Genomic DNA, 18,820 nt, shown 5'->3' with positions numbered 1-18,820 from the left:
ACTGAATTTCCACTGTTATGCCGATGACACTCAGATCTACCTCAGCACCAAATCCCCCCACAATCCTCCCCTCTCCCATATCAACTCCTGTCTGTCAGCTATTAAAACCTGGATGCAACATAACTTCCTCAAACTCAATAGCAATAAAACAGAATTCCTCCTCATAGGCTCCAAATCCACTCTCAGCAAAACCAATAACATCACTCTCACCATTGACGACACCATTGTCTCCCCATCCCCACAGGCCCGCAACCTCGGCGTGGTTTTTGATTCAACCCTCTCCCTTGAACCTCACATCTGTCATGTCATTAAAACCTCCTTCTTTCACCTCCGCAACGTCGCCAAAATCAGATCCTCACTCACACCCTCTGCTGCTGAAAGACTCATTCACGCCTTCATCTCCTCACGACTGGACTATTGCAACTCACTACTCCTTGGTATTAGCTCAAACTACATAAAAAGACTCCAACTGGTCCAGAATGCAGCCGCCCGACTCATCACCCGCTCCAAATCCTGGCACCACATCACTCCAGTCCTAAAACAACTACACTGGCTCCCTATTTCCCACCGGATCACATACAAAATCCTGGTCCTTACCTACAAAGCCATCCACCACCTGGCCCCCTCATACCTCACTGACCTCCTCTCCCCCTATCAACCCTCACGGTCCCTCAGATCCACCTCAGCCGGTCTCCTCTGCATCCACAAGTCCAAGCTCCGCAGTTTTGGGGACAGAGCCTTTTCCAGGGCAGCTCCCAGGCTCTGGAACTCCCTCCCCCATGAGATCCGCACCTCTGAGTCCCTCACCATCTTCCAGTCCCGCCTCAAGACCCATCTCTTCACCTCTGCCTATCCGTAGCCCCACGCCCCTCCCATCCCTATATGTTTTTTTTTCTTTTTTTTTTCTCTTGCTGATTCACCTGCCCTGTAAAGCGACTTTGAGTTCGAGAAAAGCGCTATACAAATTCAATTTATTATTATTATTATTATTATATACATAAAATAACAATGACACTCACATTTACACCCCAGTTCAAAACAAAACAGTAAACACAATGTTTAAGGTAGGGTCATGCAAGAAATCAGTTCCTGGAGAAACCACAAATCCAAACAATAATTGTTCATGACAACAAAAAATGTTCTATTCAAATGGTCTTCTTTGCAGCAGCTTGCTTGATGTAGTTTTCGTTGTTGCATTTTTTTCTTATGATGCGTCTCACATCTTGCATGGTGATGTCAGGGAACTTTGACAGAGCATGGTCTGCGAGTTAAAACACACACACACACACACACACACACACACACACACACACACACACACACACACACACACACACACACACACACACACACACAGAAAAAAACATTGCTTTTACATATTTTTCTGTCACCCCAGAACAGTCAAAGTAGCATGTAGTGATATGCAATTCAAGTTTCTGAACACGAATACAATAACAATTTCTATATTTACAAAAAGACAGCTGACAATGCTCTTTAAATGTCTAACTTTACATATAGGGCTATTTTTTTGGCATCATCTAAGGGGCCTTGGTTCTTTTGTTTGGACCATTGTGTGATTATTTCTTTTTTCTTTTGTGACATTCACAAATCCAAACTGATGATCCCAATTAAACTTTTATAGATTATGTTTGGAATGTTCCTGTTTGGTCCATGTTGGAGGTGACAGTAATTTAACACAATCACTGTCACCTCCAATGTCGAACATCATTTTGCAAAATAGAAGTGTATGAGAAATGTGTAGGAATTTATTTTAAAATTAAATTTCCCTTTAATTTAATACACTCACCAAGTATAGCATCAAGTTTTGTGCCATCAAGCTGTGGCTTAGATTCCACGTCTTTGTGTGCCCCTGACTGTCTCCCGGTCAAGCTTGGATGAGACAGGGTTTCCCTGCCATAGACCAGCACGGCAAGGTCCCCGATGTACACTGATGGATTTGCCGTCCGCAGAGCATTAAGCTTTCGCTTGGGGACCTTGACATCACAGCCTGGCACGAGAAACACCTGAAAAATAATTGTTAGACACTAATGAGATGATGATGAAACACATTCCCTGGGATATACTGTATATCATCAGTGCATTAATGCAACATTTTTTTAAAAGTTTAAATAAAAGTTATTATTCCCCAACCAAACAGGAAATCTGAGAGGCATTCCCACTTTTCCCAATAAAATTAACAAGGTTGCGAAATGCTCCTGTGCAATGTTGGAGAAAGCTTGTCCACACTGCTTTTTATTGACTCCACAGCATTAAAAATTTCATAGGGAAATATGGGAATGCTTCCTAGATTTCCTGTGGTCAGGCAATATTCATAATAACCACTTAACATGCACATTCACCATACAATTGAATATGCAGATTTTTCAGGTAATGTGTATAATTACTGCCAAATTGATTTACTGGGACATTGTATAATCACCTTCCCACATGGACCGTAACAGTTATATGCATGTGCAGTAGCTACCATATCATCAGACAACACTTGAGGAGAAACGCATGCAGAAACTGGTAAGTCGTTGGTAACAGAGGTTGTTTCACAGGTGGATGCAGGAGGTGAGGTCTGAAGAGTGATTTGTCCAATGACTTTTTTCAAACTTTGTCACTACTGCAGAAAACTCTGTTAAAAGAATGGAGATATAAATGATTATAAGACAATTGTGAAAAAGCTTCATAACTGCCAAAAATAAATCACAAATCACTCGCAACAAAATTATTATTTTTTTAAACCATTTAAATTGTATTCAAAATAAATACTCAGTGACTGATTCAATCGTTGCCATGCAACACTTGTTTATGCTTTATATAATATTAAAAAGGTTTAATTTGAGTTACGTCTGGTAAGGACACTGTTAGTTGCAGCGGTTACTTTGCTAAAGCAGTCAAACATGCTGCACTGCTTCAGATTTATAGAATGTTGTAATTGTAAGCGTTTCATGAGGTTGCAGGTGTTTACCCCAACACACAGTATACCGTTTTTAATGTATTGCTTTTAGCTGCATTTTCATTAAGTTAAGTAAAGTAAAAGCCAACACTTTCTGTAGTTTTGCTCTGTCAGCCATGACTGGAGAGTGAGTGAGTGTGTGTGTGTGTGTGTGTGTGTGTGTGTGTGTGTGTGTGTGTGTGTGTGTGTGTGTGTGTGTGTGTGTGTGTGTGTGTGTGTGTGTGTGTGTGTGTGAGTGTGTTCTTGTCTTCAAACGGGCAGAGTATTATTTTATTTTTTATTATTTATATAATTACCTCTCATGGCATCAAGTATCTCTTTAACATTGTCTTCTTTTAGCCTCTTGTTCTCTCTTTTAAGTTCCTTCATTTTCAGCTGTACCTTACTCCAGTTCTTGGCAAGTAGATCCTCATCTGATGATGACTCATTTTCGATAGTTGACTTGAACACAATGAGCAAGAAAATTCAAACAAGTCAAACAAGATTAAATAGTCTGCATTCTATTCTGCAGCAATAAAGTTATTCTTTCAACTCAATATATATATATATATATATATATATATATATATATATATATATATATATATATATATATATTCCTTTATTTAACCAGAAGAAAACTCATTGAGATTAAAATCTCTTTTCCAAGAGTGTCCTGGCCAAGACAGGACTCAGCACAATTAACAAAGTTGCTGACATAAAAAACATATAACATAAACATAAAACATATTAAAAAAAGGTTTGTAAGAAATATTGAGTTATAAGTCACAAATGATAAACAACAGCAAGGATCATCCAAATAATTAATCATAACAACTACAGCCAGTATGTGTAGCCTCTATGTCATTTAAAAGAAATTTAAAGCAACCAGTGATATCAGTTCCTGAAGATTCAGGACATTTTGGAGTTGATTCCAAGCGCTGGGGGCCGCATACATAAACGACCCTTTTCCCAGTTCAGTCCGGACATGAGGGACAGATAACAACAATAAGTCCTCAGAACGAAGACAATATCTCCTGTGCCTTTCTTTTTAATATAAGATTGGAGGTATGGGGGGAAGCAGACCAAGAATAGCTTTATGAATAAGAATGTGCCAGTGATTAAGCCTACGGGTGGACAATGCAGACCAACCAACCCGATCATACAGAGAGCAGTGATGGGTAAGTGCTCTAAAGTTTGTGATGAACCTAAGGGCTCCGTGGTAAACAGTATCCAGAGCCATATATAGTGAGAGTTGCGACAACTCCATTGACTTCAATGGAACGTTTTTTTTACTGCAATGGCGGCCTCTCAATAGTTCCCGGAGGTAGCAGCAGCGCGGTAGAGTTACAGCAGAACAGACCGTTTGTGATGCACTTTTAAAAGGTAAGACGTTTAAAGAATAAGATTGTGTATTATCAGTACATCTGAATCAAATTAACTTATGTATTAAAGCATGCTAGTTGATTATTGCTCTCTAAATTAGTAGTTTTAGGGGACGTTATCAGGTAAAATAAAGGTCATTGGATAAAGTTAATACCGCATAACAAACCACGAACAGCCTATTAATGGTTAAACCCGTTCTATTAATGCATGTTTATCCTTTGTTGTGCAATAAGAGGGAAAGCCTTCTAAACAGGGGTTAAATATAACGTTGGGGAGTGTGATAGTTGTAATTGATAAAATGAGAATAGCGGTTTCATTCCATATTAAGCGTGCAATAACGGGAAAAAAATCCTTATTTTAGATTTCATATTTGAGTAAGCAAAAACGTATGGTTAGAGTTTTGTATTTATTGTGTTTCTGTTGACTATTACCTGTGTAGGGTCTGGACCAATCAGACACACACTAATTATTCATATTCACTATATTTAATGAATATAAAGGTCTATGAAACTCTCCCCCAAAACTAACCTCACAAATGAAGTTACTTTGTCAGCCGGGTGTCCGGTTACAGAACACTTTAAGACTGATAACAGACTTTACGACCTCAAAGGAATGTGGCCACATGCGCCACATGCTTAAGAGAGAGAGAACATCTTTAATTAAATAAACTTTGCGGTGTTACTCTGATCTATGACGGGAACATGCCTCACAGAAACTGTGATGATTTACTGTCTCGTGTACTATTAGGTATAACAACATGGTATGTTTGATTGGGGTGTATGTGGTTGAACAACCACCCAACGGTCAATATAACCTCACCTGTATCATGCTTCCTAGCAAATTAATCCTCATTTAATGACACACACTTTGATGTACATCACCTTCTCTTAGAATGCAATGTGAATTTGTTATGTCTATTTGAGCTTGAATGAACAGTCTAAGCATGCTGGGGACAAAGACCATAAATCAACTAAGAGCCGCTTCCCCTCTCGGACATGTCACCTTACTCATAGGTCCATTCAAACCTTAGGGGTTGGTTCTTTCTCAGGGTATATCAGAGGCAGGCAACAGTGACCGCCCTCTCTTAGTTTTTCATCCAGCCGCAACACTGTTCTGGTGAGACTGGGGAGCCCCCTCCCCCTCCACGGGGGCCCCAGGGCCCAGCAGGCCTCGATTCCAACCAGATCCGGCCTCATGGAAAAGAGAGAAGACTCTCTCACAAAGAACCAAGGACAATCTCAGGAGTTTTGGAACAAAGACTCCAACCAACAAAGACTCCAACCAACAACGACTCCAATCACCCATCCTTCCGACTTCCTCACTTCTCCTGGGTGCCCGGCGTGGCCTCAACAGAGTCCCAGGCCTTCACCAAACCAGTCATGCGTTCCTGGAGAAAGAGAACGCTCAACCAACTTCCACTTGACACTGCCGGAACCATCAACGACTCCAATTTTCAACAACTTCAAGAATTGTTTCCATTACAAATGCAAGTATTCAATTCAATGAAATGTGAAAATGAAATTCTGATGGTTCTTCTCATAGACCCTCTTCCGGTTTCCAATTTCATCCTATCACTAACCTATTTATGTATTCATGTGTGTATGTTGTTTAGTTTATTTATATTCATATAAATATCTATATTTAGTTAGTAAAACTTGTACATAATATGTATTTGGTTCTGTTTTGTTTGCAATACAAGTCACTTTACGATCACGGTTTTTGCTACTGGCTCAAAGTACTGTACAGGCGAAGAAATAATTATTCTTCGGTGGCCATGGAAGATACCCTTTATTAGAATAAATTAATAATCAAAATAGTTCGTTGGAAGAACTGATTAATTGATTGTAATATTAATTCAGCCACATCAAGTTAATCCAATTAACTGACCCAAATATTTATAATTAATAATAACAAGATATTATTGATTATTAATATTTCCAAAAAGCTGAGTTCCTTACACCTGTCTATTATGTTTCAGCTCAGCTGATTTGTATTGATGGGAAAGGGAGATGGAAGTTTATAAGTAAGATTAAAAACCATGCTTAAAACGGCAGCAAGCCATTTTCTAGATCAAATCACACTAGGCTAAATGGGGTGTTATAAATACCATAACTGTATTATATACTGACTACTATATACAAATTATCCCGTTTTTGTATCCTTTCCTTTGTTTCTCTTTCAACACGAGAAGCACAAAGGGGATTCAGTGGATCCGGAAGACTCCTGCACTGACGCTGTACCTCACCTTCAGTCTCAGATCCTTGGATTTTGCAAGACTTTACTTGCTCCTTATTTTTAATAAACATTAAACTTCCCAGTGTTGGTCTTTGTGAAAAAGTGCAGATACACCTAAGTATGATTAGCACAAAATGTTTAGTTCTATTTAGATTGCTCCTGACTTGAGCATATTTCCCTCTTGGCTCTCAACGAAGGCGGTCGCATTTTCTCTCCCTCTCCCTCCCCTCACCTCTCCTGCTTTGCTTCTCTCGTCACGTCTACTGTCTTGTACTTTGAGAGACTCTCGCTGCACTGCTCTCCAAAACCAAGAAATTATGGATTTGATCAACTGGTCTCTCAACGCAATTGACACCATCTTCTCGACGAGAAGCTTGGGTTCGGGGGAACCTGACTGCCCTGCCGGGACGTTCGCAGCTGGCTACACGATGGACGCGTGGGAGAGGTGGCGGGTCGTGTGTCTGGCGGCTCTTTCCGTGGAGGACGTTGAAGATATCTACCTATTCGGCACCATGATAACAGGCCTTCTGCCGATTGGATTAGGCATTGCCCTGGTTTATCGAGGAACTATGCAGACGGTGACAGCTGTCAAAAGCCCCGCAAGGCTGCCCGTGATGATTGAAGCGGTGGGCAGAGCTGTCAGCACTCAGACTGGGTCTATGAACCACAATATGGATAACATCATGGAGAAGCTCACAGCTTTGCAAAGGCAAATGGATCGTTTCAGAGACCAAAACGGACCAGGAGAATAGCCTGTATAAATTGGATGCGGCTACTCGCCCGAAGACCAAACAATCCCAATCTTATCTGTTTCGGGCCCCCCCATACCAGCACTGGCCTTGGCCAAGGCCGCTGCTGGAACAACAACTCTCCCGGAAGAGCACTGCAGTGAGCCGCTCTTGCATTCCTTCCCCGACTCCTCAGACACCTGCTGATTGTTGACTCTGCCTGGGACATGATCAAGGTTGTCTCCATGGCAACTTGCTGTGTATCGCTATGACAATCCTGCGGACTGTGGCTCCTAGATTATGGTGCTGGCTTAGCGACTCTCTCCAGGCCTACACACACATGAACTTACACATACACAGATATGCACCTAACCCACACCCCATCCCACGCCTTCGCCGCTTCGTACCCCCAGTCTGACAGGCGGGTCTGTGACCAGCGCCATAATGGCTGCAGGACCGGATGCTGCTTGCCTGGGCTGGACTACCTCCATCCCCCACTCCCCACCATGTTGCAATGTCTTGTTTGTAGAGTGTACTGTTTATGTGCTAATGTTGCTGAGGTGTTTTTTCCTGTTCCCAGACTGTTCTCCTTACAGGAGCCTTTTTTTCTCCTCACCTCTCCTCATGTCATGCTGTATTTTTTTCTCAAGTTGGCGCTGATATAGCAGCCTCGGTAACATCTTATTACCAAAGCAAATTCCTTTTATGTGCACAACACTACTTGGCAATAAAATTGATTCTGATTCTGATTCGGATTCTGATATTTCTGCTCTCTGTGTCGGACAGTACAAGAACAACATAGAGGAAAGGACAGACAACATGCTTGACGTGCAGTTTATTAGACATTTATAAATCCCTTTGTGCTAAATCAGTGCAAAAGTGTGTGTGTGTGTATATATATATATATATATATACACACATATATATAAAGGTCAATGACAAAAAAATGTTTTTTTAAATATTTTCAAAACTGATGTAATGTATATTTTTGTGTCATGAACAATGTATTTAAACAAGTTTAAGTTGTGAACATTTCTAAGTGTTTAAATTCACCTGAAAGTGTACCAACCTACTCATACTTGAAAGCAGTTTTTACCAGTATTTGATAGAGATCTACAAGGATCATTAAGGCTCCTCTGGACAATGCTTTATCACGCATACTGTAATTACCATAATAAGAGAGCCATGTTTGCAGTTGTGCCATTCTGACATGCAAATTGCTTGAGAAAAGGTTTTCAATTATCTTAACAGCTATAAATCTACTGAAATGTATAACATTTGTTTATATGAACGGTGAAAATGATGCCATAGAATTTCATTTTTATTTTTTTATTCTTAAAACACCATTTAAATTAGTATTTTAGTCTGTTCATTTGTGCGGACAGTTGCACAACCTGATATTTTGGGGGTTTAAGATATAACAGGACTATAAAATATATTATGTATTCATTATTTATATAGTAATAAGTGCATAAGCATTGTAAACATTAAGATTAATGCAATTTTACATTTTACAATCACCTGTTTCCTGCAAGTCTCCTGTCCTTGTGAAACCATAGTGAACATTACGTGATAACCCTTAAATAACATACACGTTTAAGAACACAAAAATACTTCAAAACAACTGCAAAACGGTGTTTAACCAAGGTAAAGTTAGCCAGAAAATATGTTAACAAAGGCAGGCAACGCTGGTTGACCACAATAAACATTAAATATTAGCAGATTTGTATCTTTTAAAAACAATATTGCTGTAACTACATACACATACTACATCCAAATGTCAATGTATTATATACATATTGTAAACCAACGCATTTATTGACTACAAACTACCAAAAATCACAGTTCTGCTCTCTAACTCAATTGATTTGAATTGGCGCCGAAGCACTTCCTGGAACTATCTGAGGTCTACGCGAATCACGTGACAACCAAGCATTTAGAACTTCCGTTGTCGCAACTCTCTCTCTATATGGCTCTGACAGTATCCAATGATTTCAAGCATTGAATGGATGCATGCATGTATATAACATCACCATAGTCGAGCACTGACATGAAAGTGGCAGAAACAAGCCTTCTTTTTGCCTCAAAGGAGAAACATGACTTGTTTCTAAAATAAAAAACCAGTCTCAGCTTCAGTTTTTTAATCATCCATTAGAATACCAAGGTACTTGTATTGGGACACAGTCTCAATCTCGAAGCCCTGAGAAGTAGTAATGCGTAGAAGGTTTTGTGGCTTTGATTTCGCATTTGAAAACAACATAAGTTTAGTTTTGTCGTTATTCAAAACAAGTTTTAAATCAAACAAGTTACATTGTACAGTATCAAAAGCAAGTTGTAGCTGACAAAGAGCTTGGTTTGGTGTTGCAGCAGAGCAGTATATCACAGTGTCATCGGCATAGAAATGAAAATTTGCGTTGGAGACATTTTGATCAAGAATGTTGATGTATAATATAAATAGGAGTGGTCCCAGCACTGACCCCTGGGGAACACCCTTGGATATACTAAGAGGGCTGGAGGTGAGACCATCCACCCATACGCTTTGCGATCTACCTGATAGATAATTTTCAAACCAGCAAACTGTTTGTTCTGACAACCCGACACTGAGAAGTCTTTGTTTTAATATTTTGTGATCCACAGTATCAAAAGCTTTAGATAGATCGATAAAAAGAGCTGCGCACTTGGCCATGAAGTCTCAGTGAAATGTCCAAACGTTTGTGTGTTCGCTCACATGAGCGAGAAAACATTTTATCGTTAGCCTATTGTAGACCTTTACAGTTTTAAAAGATGATATCTTATCTGTATGACTGTAATGGAAATTTCTTTTGAATGTATCTTTTGAAACTTATATCTGCTTGTGTGTTTTACAAAACATAGATGTGTTGAGGAAGTTGCAGGATGCATTAATATTCTTTGCAAATAGTTCAATAGTGTCTTCTTTGCAAAGAGGTCAAAGGGACAGTGCAAGGGGACAGAATTATTAGTTTTTCTTAGCAATAGATAATTTAGAGTTCATCAAGAGGGAGACATGTTTGGTTAGGTGTTTCTTAAAGTGACATTTGTGCTGACTGTGGAGATGCATTGATAAGGGTAGGGGAACTGAAAACTGTCCACGTGCAGGGGCCTTAGTCCAAAGATCTTCAGAGGAGGGGTGATCTTTTGGGTATATAAACTCTGTGAAAAGAGAAGACTTTTGCCCTTCTCATGTCAGACTCTGTCTGTGTGTGAACTGCCTTTCTTGCAAGAAATAAATACGTATACTTATAACTTTCGAGATCTTCATTTGTTCTTCAACTGTTGTATAAGGTGTTGAAAGAATTTCCACAACAATCTGGCGACGAGGATGGGGTCGCAAAACTGATGACCTCCGTGGGAGAAACAATTGACTGATCACCCCAAAGACAAAAAGTCTATGGCTCCAAACCCCCAACTTTGAGGGACGGGAGAATTGTGGACACCACGGAAGGCCTAGGTGGACGCGATCTTGATTAAAAGAAATCACGCTGCAAAAAGCACGGTGAGAAACATTTTTTACATTATAAGATATTTCTAAAAGGGCCAGTGAGACGTGCACATTTCCCAAAAGGGCCAGTGAGACGTGGGAGTCTCAGTAAAGACCAATAGTGACGATTATTGGCGGGGTGCGGTGGCCGCACTGGGAAAGTCTCAAAGTAAAGACCAAGTAGTGACGGACTACAAGGCAGGGTGTGGTGGCCACAACGGAAAATTTCCGGAACGGTATACTCTGGAAAAAGGCTAATTAATGTAAAAAATGGGTAGTAGTAATAGTAAAAAGTCGTTGGAGACAGTGAATTTCTCGAAAGGAAATTATAGTTCCCTTTCGTTGTCACTCCGAGTTACGTCGGATGACGACGAATGGGGTTTCGCTTAGAACACCTATCGACTTCGAGTATTACAAAACGAGCCAATGGCAAAGAAATGCCATGGGTCTGCGGAATTTGCATAGCGTATCTCCGCCTTACCTCGTGGGTATAAAAGGAGGACGCCGGCAACAGGCAGATATGTTTTCGCTTCGGAGCCAAGAGCATTTCTTCACTCCACAGTCATCTCTGACTTCGCTCTACGAGACGAGCTTCTCTCTCCGGTGTTGGTGTGACGGCGATCTGCAGCGAGCTCACAGTGCCTGCTGATCTGTGCAGTAATCTGCCAGTGTGTGTGTGTCTCCCTGTGCGCTTCAACATCGCGGAGTTTTTTCTCTCCTCTCATAAAAGAGCTCGCACGCGGCACGTCTTTTTAAAGACGGCTCGCCCGTGCATTTCTGGTTGCAGCGGACTGGTATCGGACTCTGATGGGCACGAGCGCTGTCTAGTGTGTTTGATCATGCTTGAACAGCGCTCGTGGGTGACTCATGTTCTCGCAAGGGAACGTGATCATCGCGTCATAAATAGGTCGAGACTCGGTGAACTCGCAAGAGTGAGAGTCCCCTCATCCACCCCCCGATCTTCGGCGGGTGGCCAGGGTGACCTGAGGGTTACGGTCTGGAACAAGGCGCCGACTATGTGTCCGTGACCCCAGCCCCCCTCTTCAATGACGGTGCCCGCTAGTGAACTGCTGATTCCCGCGAGTCTACCCTCTGGTGGCCCGCGTGTTTCAGTTGAAGCTACAGAGGAAGATGCCATGTCTGTTGCAGCATCACTAGGTGGGCTTGAGTCTTCTGGAAGTGAGGGCTCGTCACAGCTGCCACCTTCCGGTGTGCATACGGCTGTGCCTGAGTCTGATCCGGAGATGACGGCCATGCTTTCCTGGGACGATTGGTTTTGGGTAAGGCCGCCGACCCTTGTCCGTGGCAAACCCCAATACCTCTCTTCCCGGACGTGCATGATGAGATCTCGAAGTCCTAGAAGACCCCCTTGTCTTCTCAGGACCGCTCGCTGATCTCATCCGCCTTTCCTCCCCTCGATGGGGCCGCTGCCCTTGGGTACACTGGGGTTCCCCCGGCTGAACGCTCTGTTGCGATGCTATGTGTCCTCAGAGTGCTTCTTCTCGGCGCAATCCTAAGCACCCGCCCGTGGCCTGTAGTTTTTCGTCTACGCTTGTGGCGAGATCCTATAGCGCCACGGGACTGGCAGCCGCCTCACTGCATGCCATGGTCATTCTGCTGGTCCACCTGACCCAGATGCTCATGGACCTGCACGAGGGCGGGACTGACCCAGGGCTCTTCACTGAGCTGCGCGCCGCCACTGACCTTGCTCTCTGAGCGACGAAAGTGGCCGTACGCTCCCTGGGTCAGGTGATGCTCACCAGTCTGTGGCTGAACCTGTCTGATGTGCTGGATGTCGCGCGGACCCGTCTGTCCGACATTCCCATATCCCAGGTCGGCCTCTTCGGCGGTGCGGTTGAGGGCTTGCCCAACAGCTCTCAGCCGCCCATGAGCAGAGTGAGGTAGATTCTGTCCCGACGGCCCCGCCGTCCGCTCAGATCCCTCGTCTGCCCACCGCCGAAGGCGCCCTCCCGCGGCTCCCACCCCGCCCGTTCACGGGCCGGCTCTGGGGGCCGCGGGCGGACGCCACAGCCCTCTCCAGCCCCGCCCCCCGCTACACGCCGGGTTAAGCGGCGCTCGTGAGACGGGCACCTCGGCGATGGAGCAGACTGAGGTTGATTCTGTCCCGACGGCCCCCCCCGTCCGCTCAGATCCCTCGGTCTGCCCACTGCCGAGGGCGCCCCCCCGCGGCTCCCACCCCGCCCGTTCACCCGGGTCGGCTCTGGAGGCCGCGGCCGGACGCCACAGTCCTCTCCAGCCCCGCACCCCGCTACACGCCGGGTTAAGCGGCGCTCTTGAGTTGGGCTCCTCAGAGATGGGACTCAGTTCTTTCCAGGAGTTGGTAGCAGGACCACTCCTTTCCCCGGGGAGGGCCGGGGAAGAATCCTTATTCTCCAAAGAGCTGATTCTCCCGTCTCTGAGCACAGAGTTCTCGGACGTCACAGAGCGCCGCCCACAAGCCGTGCTCTCCTCGTCCCCCTCTGTCCCAGAGGTGGTTGACATGGTGTGCCGTCCACGGACCGCTTCGCCCCTGTCCCCCTCTGTCGCCAGACCCCTGGCAGAGCAGGCCCCCGCGGGACGACCAGCCTGGTCCTCCCCTGGCCCCTCTGCCAGGGCGCGGTTGCTAACTGTGCCCCCACATCGGGCCGCTATGCCGTCCACGTCTGGGCCAGTTACTCCGCTTCGCTGCCCCTCCGGGGGGATGCCTGTGGTCGCATGATCCCGCTGGTTCAGTTCCTGGGAGCCTGGTTAGAGCTTCCCCGTCTGTCCCGCTGGGTCGCGCGGACCATCAGGCTCGGCTATGCGATTCAGTTCGCACGGTCTCCTCCCCACTTGGGGAGTCCGCTCCACTTTTGTCGGTGGCTATGCCCCCATCAGGAGAGCAGAGATTGCCACCCTGCTGGCGAAGGGCGCAATCGAGACTGTCCCTCCAGCCGAGATGAGGTCCAGCCGGCTTCTCAGCCCCTACTTCATTGTCCCCAATAAAACCGGTGGGTTACGGCCAATCCTGGATTTGCGCGTGCTGAACCGCTCCCTTCATAGGATGCCGTTCAAGATGCTCAAACGCGTTTTCGAATGCATACGGCCCAGGATCGGTTTGCAGCGATCGACCTGAAGGACGCCTACTTCATGTCTCTATTCTCCTTGACACAGACCATTCCTTCGGTTTTCTTTCAGGGGCAGGCATCCAGTACGCGGTTTTCCCTTTCGGGCTAGCCCTGTCTCCTCGCATCTTCACGAAGGTCGTCGAGGCTGCCCTTGTTCCCCTTCGGGAACACGTGGTTCGCATCCTGAGTTATATCGACGACTGGCTGATCATAGCTCACTCTCGAGTTCAGGTTGCGAACACAGGGACCTAGTGCTTCGGCACCTAGCTCGTCTGGGCCTTCGGGTCAACTGGGAGAAGAGCAAACTTTGCCCTGTGCAGAGGATTTCTTTTCTCGGTATGGATATCGACTCGGTCGCCATGTCCGCGCAGCTTACGAGCTAGCGCGCGCGCAGTCACTGCTGACTTGCCTGAGCAGTTCGAGGGCAAGAGTGCGGTTCCACTGAAACTTTTTCAGAGGCTCCTGGGCATATGGCTTCTGCAGCCGCGGCAACGCCGCTCGGATTGCTTCATATGAGACCGCTTCAGCTTTGGCTTCGCGACCGAGTCCCGAGGTGGGCATGGCAACACGGCACCCTCCGAGTAACAGTTACTCCGACCTGTCGGCAGACCTTCACCCCGTGGTCGAACCTCAGTTTTCTACGGGCCGGAGTGCCCCTGGAACGAGCTTCGTGGCATGTTGTTGTAACGACAGATGCCTCCTCCACGGGCTGGGGTGCCATGTGCAATGGACGTGCTGCCGCGGGCTCCTGGACAGGACCCCGCCGCCTCTGGCACATCAATTGCCTCGAGTTGCTGGCCGTACGTCTTGCTCTGCGCCGCTTCCGGGCCGTGCTCAAGAACCAACACGTACTAGTCCGTTAAGACAATACCGCCACTGTAGCGTACATCAACCATCAAGGTGGTCTACGCTCCCGCCGTATGTCGCAACTCGCCCGCCACCTCCTCATATGGAGTCAGAAGCATCTGAGGTCGCTTCATGCCATTTACATCCCCGGAGCCCTGAACTGTGCAGCGCACGGCTTCAGCCCCTCCCGGGAGATTGGCGACTCCATCCCCAGTCGGTTCAGCTGATTTGGGACCAGTTCGGGGACGCACAGATAGATCTGTTTGCCTCTCACGACTCGACCCATTGCGCCCTGTATTATTCCCTGACCGAGGGCACGCTCGGCACGGATGCACTGGCGCACAGCTGGCCGCGGGGCCGCAAATATGCGTTTCCCCCAGTGAGCCTTCTTGCGCAGACCCTGCGCAAGGTCAGGGAGGACGAGGAGCAGGTCATTCTGGTCGCGCCATACTGGCCCGCCCGGACCTGGTTCTCCGAACTAGTACTCCTCGCGACAGCACCTCCCTGGCCGATTCCCCTGTGCAAGGACCTCCTTTCTCAGGGACGGGGCACCCTATGGCACCCTCGTCCCGATCTTTGGAACCTCCACGTGTGGCTCCTGGACGGGACGAAGCAGGTTGAGTACCCTTCCACCTACGGTGGCGGCTACCATCACTTCCGCTAGAGCGTCGTCCACGAGACATGTCTACGCGTTGAAGTGGAACCTCTTCGTCAACTGGTGCTCTTCTCTTCAAGAAGACCCCCGGAGATGTTCGATTAGTGTCGTGCTTTCCTTCCTTCAAGATAGGCCAGAGCGAAGGCTGTCTCCCTCCACCCTGAAAGTCTATGTTGCCGCTATTGCCGCACACCATGACCCAGTCGAAGGTAAGTCTGTTGGAAGGCACGACCTGATCATCAGGTTCCTGAGAGGAGCGAGGAGACTGAATCCTCCTCGCCCTCCTCTCGTTCCCTCTTGGGACCTCTCAGTGGTTCTAACTGCCCTGCGGAGTGCTCCCTTTGAGCCTTTGCAACCAGTGGAGCTTAAGTTCCTGTCTATGAAGACAGCGCTCCTGGTTGCATTGGCCTCCATCAAGAGGGTGGGGGACTTGCATGCATTCTCCGTTGACGAAGCGTGCCTGGAATTTGGGCCGGCTTACTCTCACGTGATCCTGAGACCCCGGCCTGAATATGTGCCCAAGGTTCCTACCACTCCCTTCCGGGACCAGGTGGTGAACCTGCAAGCGCTGCCCCCGGAGGAGGCAGACCCAGCCTTGGCACTGCTCTGTCCAGTACGCGCCCTCCGCGCCTATGTAGACAGGACGCAGTGTTTCAGGACCTCAGACCAGCTCTTTGTCTGTTATGGTGGGAAGCTGAAGGGAAAAGCTCTCTCCAAGCAAAGGTTGTCTCACTGGATAGTGGAAGCCATTGCCTTGGCATACCAGCAGCAAGGTCGACCGTGCCCCCTTGGTGTGACTGCCCACTCCACCCGGAGTGTGGCATCCTCTTGGGCTCTAGCGCATGGCGCCTCGCTAACAGACATCTGCAGAGCTGCAGGCTGGGCGACACCTAACACATTCGCCAGATTCTACAATCTCCGAGTGGAGCCAGTGTCCTCTCATGTACTCGCTTCAACCAGCTAGTACTGGACCCGCTCAGGTGTCTTCGCTTGCTCGCCATTCCACTCCACGGACTGGATACGTGCGATATTCTCCTCAGGTGAGCTTCCCCGAAAAGCCCTGAGTTCCTCCAGCACTCCTGACGTTGGCGCCAGTGTCTATTGCCTGTGCGTCGGCTAGGTGCCTCCCGTGTGCATGGTCCCTCCCCTGAGCGACCCCCACATGTGTATTTCCACTGTAAGCCTCCCGAGCATGTGTCTTTCCCTTGGCAAGCCACCTTGCCACCCCTGGGGTTGAAATATTCCACCTGCGGCTGGACACCCCAGTGTTCTCCATGTCTCCTTCGGGTCACATGTGTATTCTCTAAGTCCCCCCCTCTGGGTTGGCAGTAATTGCATATTTTCCCTGAACTTGGGATATGCTCCCCAGTGTACCTTGGTATTCCTGTGCTAAATAGGAGTCCTTCGTCCGTGCCAGTCTCACGACAGGGATCTCAGATTTACGCAGGGCACTGGAAGACAGCTGAGAAGGTGGCGTGATTAGACTGGTAACCCCATTCGTCGTCATCCAACGTAACTCGGAGTGACAACGAAAGGGAACGTCTCGGTTACGTATATAACCCTCGTTCCCTGAGTAGGGAACGGAGACGTTACGTCTTCCTGCCACTTTCCGCTGTACCGCGGGGATCGCCTGAGCTCAGTCTTGGCTCCTCAGCGAAGAAACATATCTGCCTGTTGCCGGCGTCCTCCTTTTATACCCACGAGGTAAGGCGGAGATACGCTATGCAAATTCCGCAGACCCATGGCATTTCTTTGCCATTGGCTCGTTTTGTAATACTCGAAGTCGATAGGTGTTCTAAGCGAAACCCCATTCGTCGTCATCCGACGTAACGTCTCCGTTCCCTACTCAGGGAACGAGGGGTTACATACGTAACCGAGACGTTCTATGACAAAGAAAAATGGAACATGGTGGCATCACAGGATACCACAAATGATTAAAAAATATGGGTTTAATGGGGGTTTGAGTGTAAGCCATCTGCAGAAGACTAAAGAAAATTGGACAAAAACAAGTCCAAAAAGAAAAGAAAAAGATGATTATGACCTCGATGGTCAAATTATAGATATATGGTTAAATGAGGCAATTATCAGACAAAGAAAACAGATAAATGCAGCATTAGCACCATTAGGAAATGCAGATAATAAAAATGAAAAGGCAGAAGAGGTCAGAAAAACTTTACTAAACTCTGTTTCTTATTCTTCCGAGGAAATGAGATGCATGAAAACCCGCCTGGCTGAGGATGACCGCTGTCCGGCTCACCGCTCCCCCTACCAACCGCAACTGCCAGTCGACAATGAACCGCAAAGACAGCCAGAGGCGGCTGGAGGACAAGACCCTGACGAAGATGACAAAGAAGAGGACAAGTCAACACCCGTATATCCAAACCTGACAGCTTCAGGTACTTTTCCCTCTGCCCCTCCTGCCTATGCTCCTCCAACACAAAGTTTTGCTGATTCTAAATCACCGACAAAAGGATGACTCAAAAGAGGGCTCCAGGAAAAACCACCAAGGACAGGTCGAGGTAAAGGAGTTATTAGACCCCAAACCAGATCATTGACAAGAGGTGATTCAGGAAAAAGATTCCTGATCCTGAATGCGGAGGACGATTGGAACACAGCGGAGGAGGAAGATGAGGAGTATGAGGAGATGATGATCAGAGCACCCATGATCGAAGTCGCGGGACACGAAGGTCCAATCCTGATCCACAGACCATGGACACAGGCGGACGTCAAAGAAGCAGCCTGTCATTTGTCTGAACTGGACGCAGGAGGAAAACAACTGGGTGAGGAAATTGAAGCATTCTGCAAAGAATTCAGACCAACCATTGATAAACTGATAAGACTTTTGAAACTGAAACATGGTCCTACCAAGCTGTCAAAAATGACTGGGCGCTGGCCCACAAACGCACGCTTGGTGAACCCAATCTGGGAGGACGCGGGCAACGCTGCCTATGTGGGCAAAATCAACGCGCTAAAAACCTCACTTGCAACAGCTTTTCCAACTCACGTCCACACCGACAAGATTGCGTGTAAGCAGAAAGACGGAGAGGACACCGAAGATTTTTTTCAAAGACTGAAAGCAGTATTTGACCAGTGCAGTGGTTTGACTGAACCAGGTCCACCAGCCGAGGGAGCTGTGGTCCCGCCCGGCATAAGTACGTATGAAGAATATTCAAAAACTGTTTTCCTAGATGGCCTGGACCCTGAAATTGGGAAAAAGGTGAAAACATCTTGTGTGGGCTATCATCAAGCGCGCCTGGAAGAAATCCGACGACACGCAACCCATCAACAACAGCTGCTAAGAGATCAAGCCAAGACTAAGCAGAAAAAGACTGACAAAGACACTCAACTTGCTCTGCTGAAAATGGGAAGTTTGATGATGGAAAATCATCCGAGAAGAGGTGGAGATGGAGGTAAAAGAGGAAG

The 18,820-nt window shown here is 46.7% G+C and overlaps 2 long non-coding RNA genes across 2 annotated transcripts in view; both read right to left on the bottom strand.

The window, feature by feature from the left end:
• Positions 1-18,820, bottom strand: part of LOC143713576 (uncharacterized) — a 380,928-nt gene that overhangs the window by 24,037 nt on the left and 338,071 nt on the right. The gene's annotated exons all lie outside the window — the stretch shown is intronic.
• LOC143713560 (uncharacterized) lies at positions 1,035-2,603 on the bottom strand. Its single transcript, XR_013195121.1, has 3 exons — positions 2,486-2,603; positions 1,808-2,024; positions 1,035-1,261 (listed from the first exon to the last, which is right to left on the bottom strand). It is a non-coding gene; the product is annotated as an uncharacterized LOC143713560 (long non-coding RNA).

Source organism: Siphateles boraxobius, unplaced genomic scaffold (genome assembly GCF_051911475.1).
Source record: "Siphateles boraxobius isolate OS27281-9 unplaced genomic scaffold, OSU_SipBor_1 52, whole genome shotgun sequence".
Lineage (NCBI taxonomy): Eukaryota > Metazoa > Chordata > Actinopteri > Cypriniformes > Leuciscidae > Siphateles > Siphateles boraxobius.
Note: the sequence above shows the minus strand (reverse complement) of the source record. Positions and strands in the feature narration are given on the sequence as shown.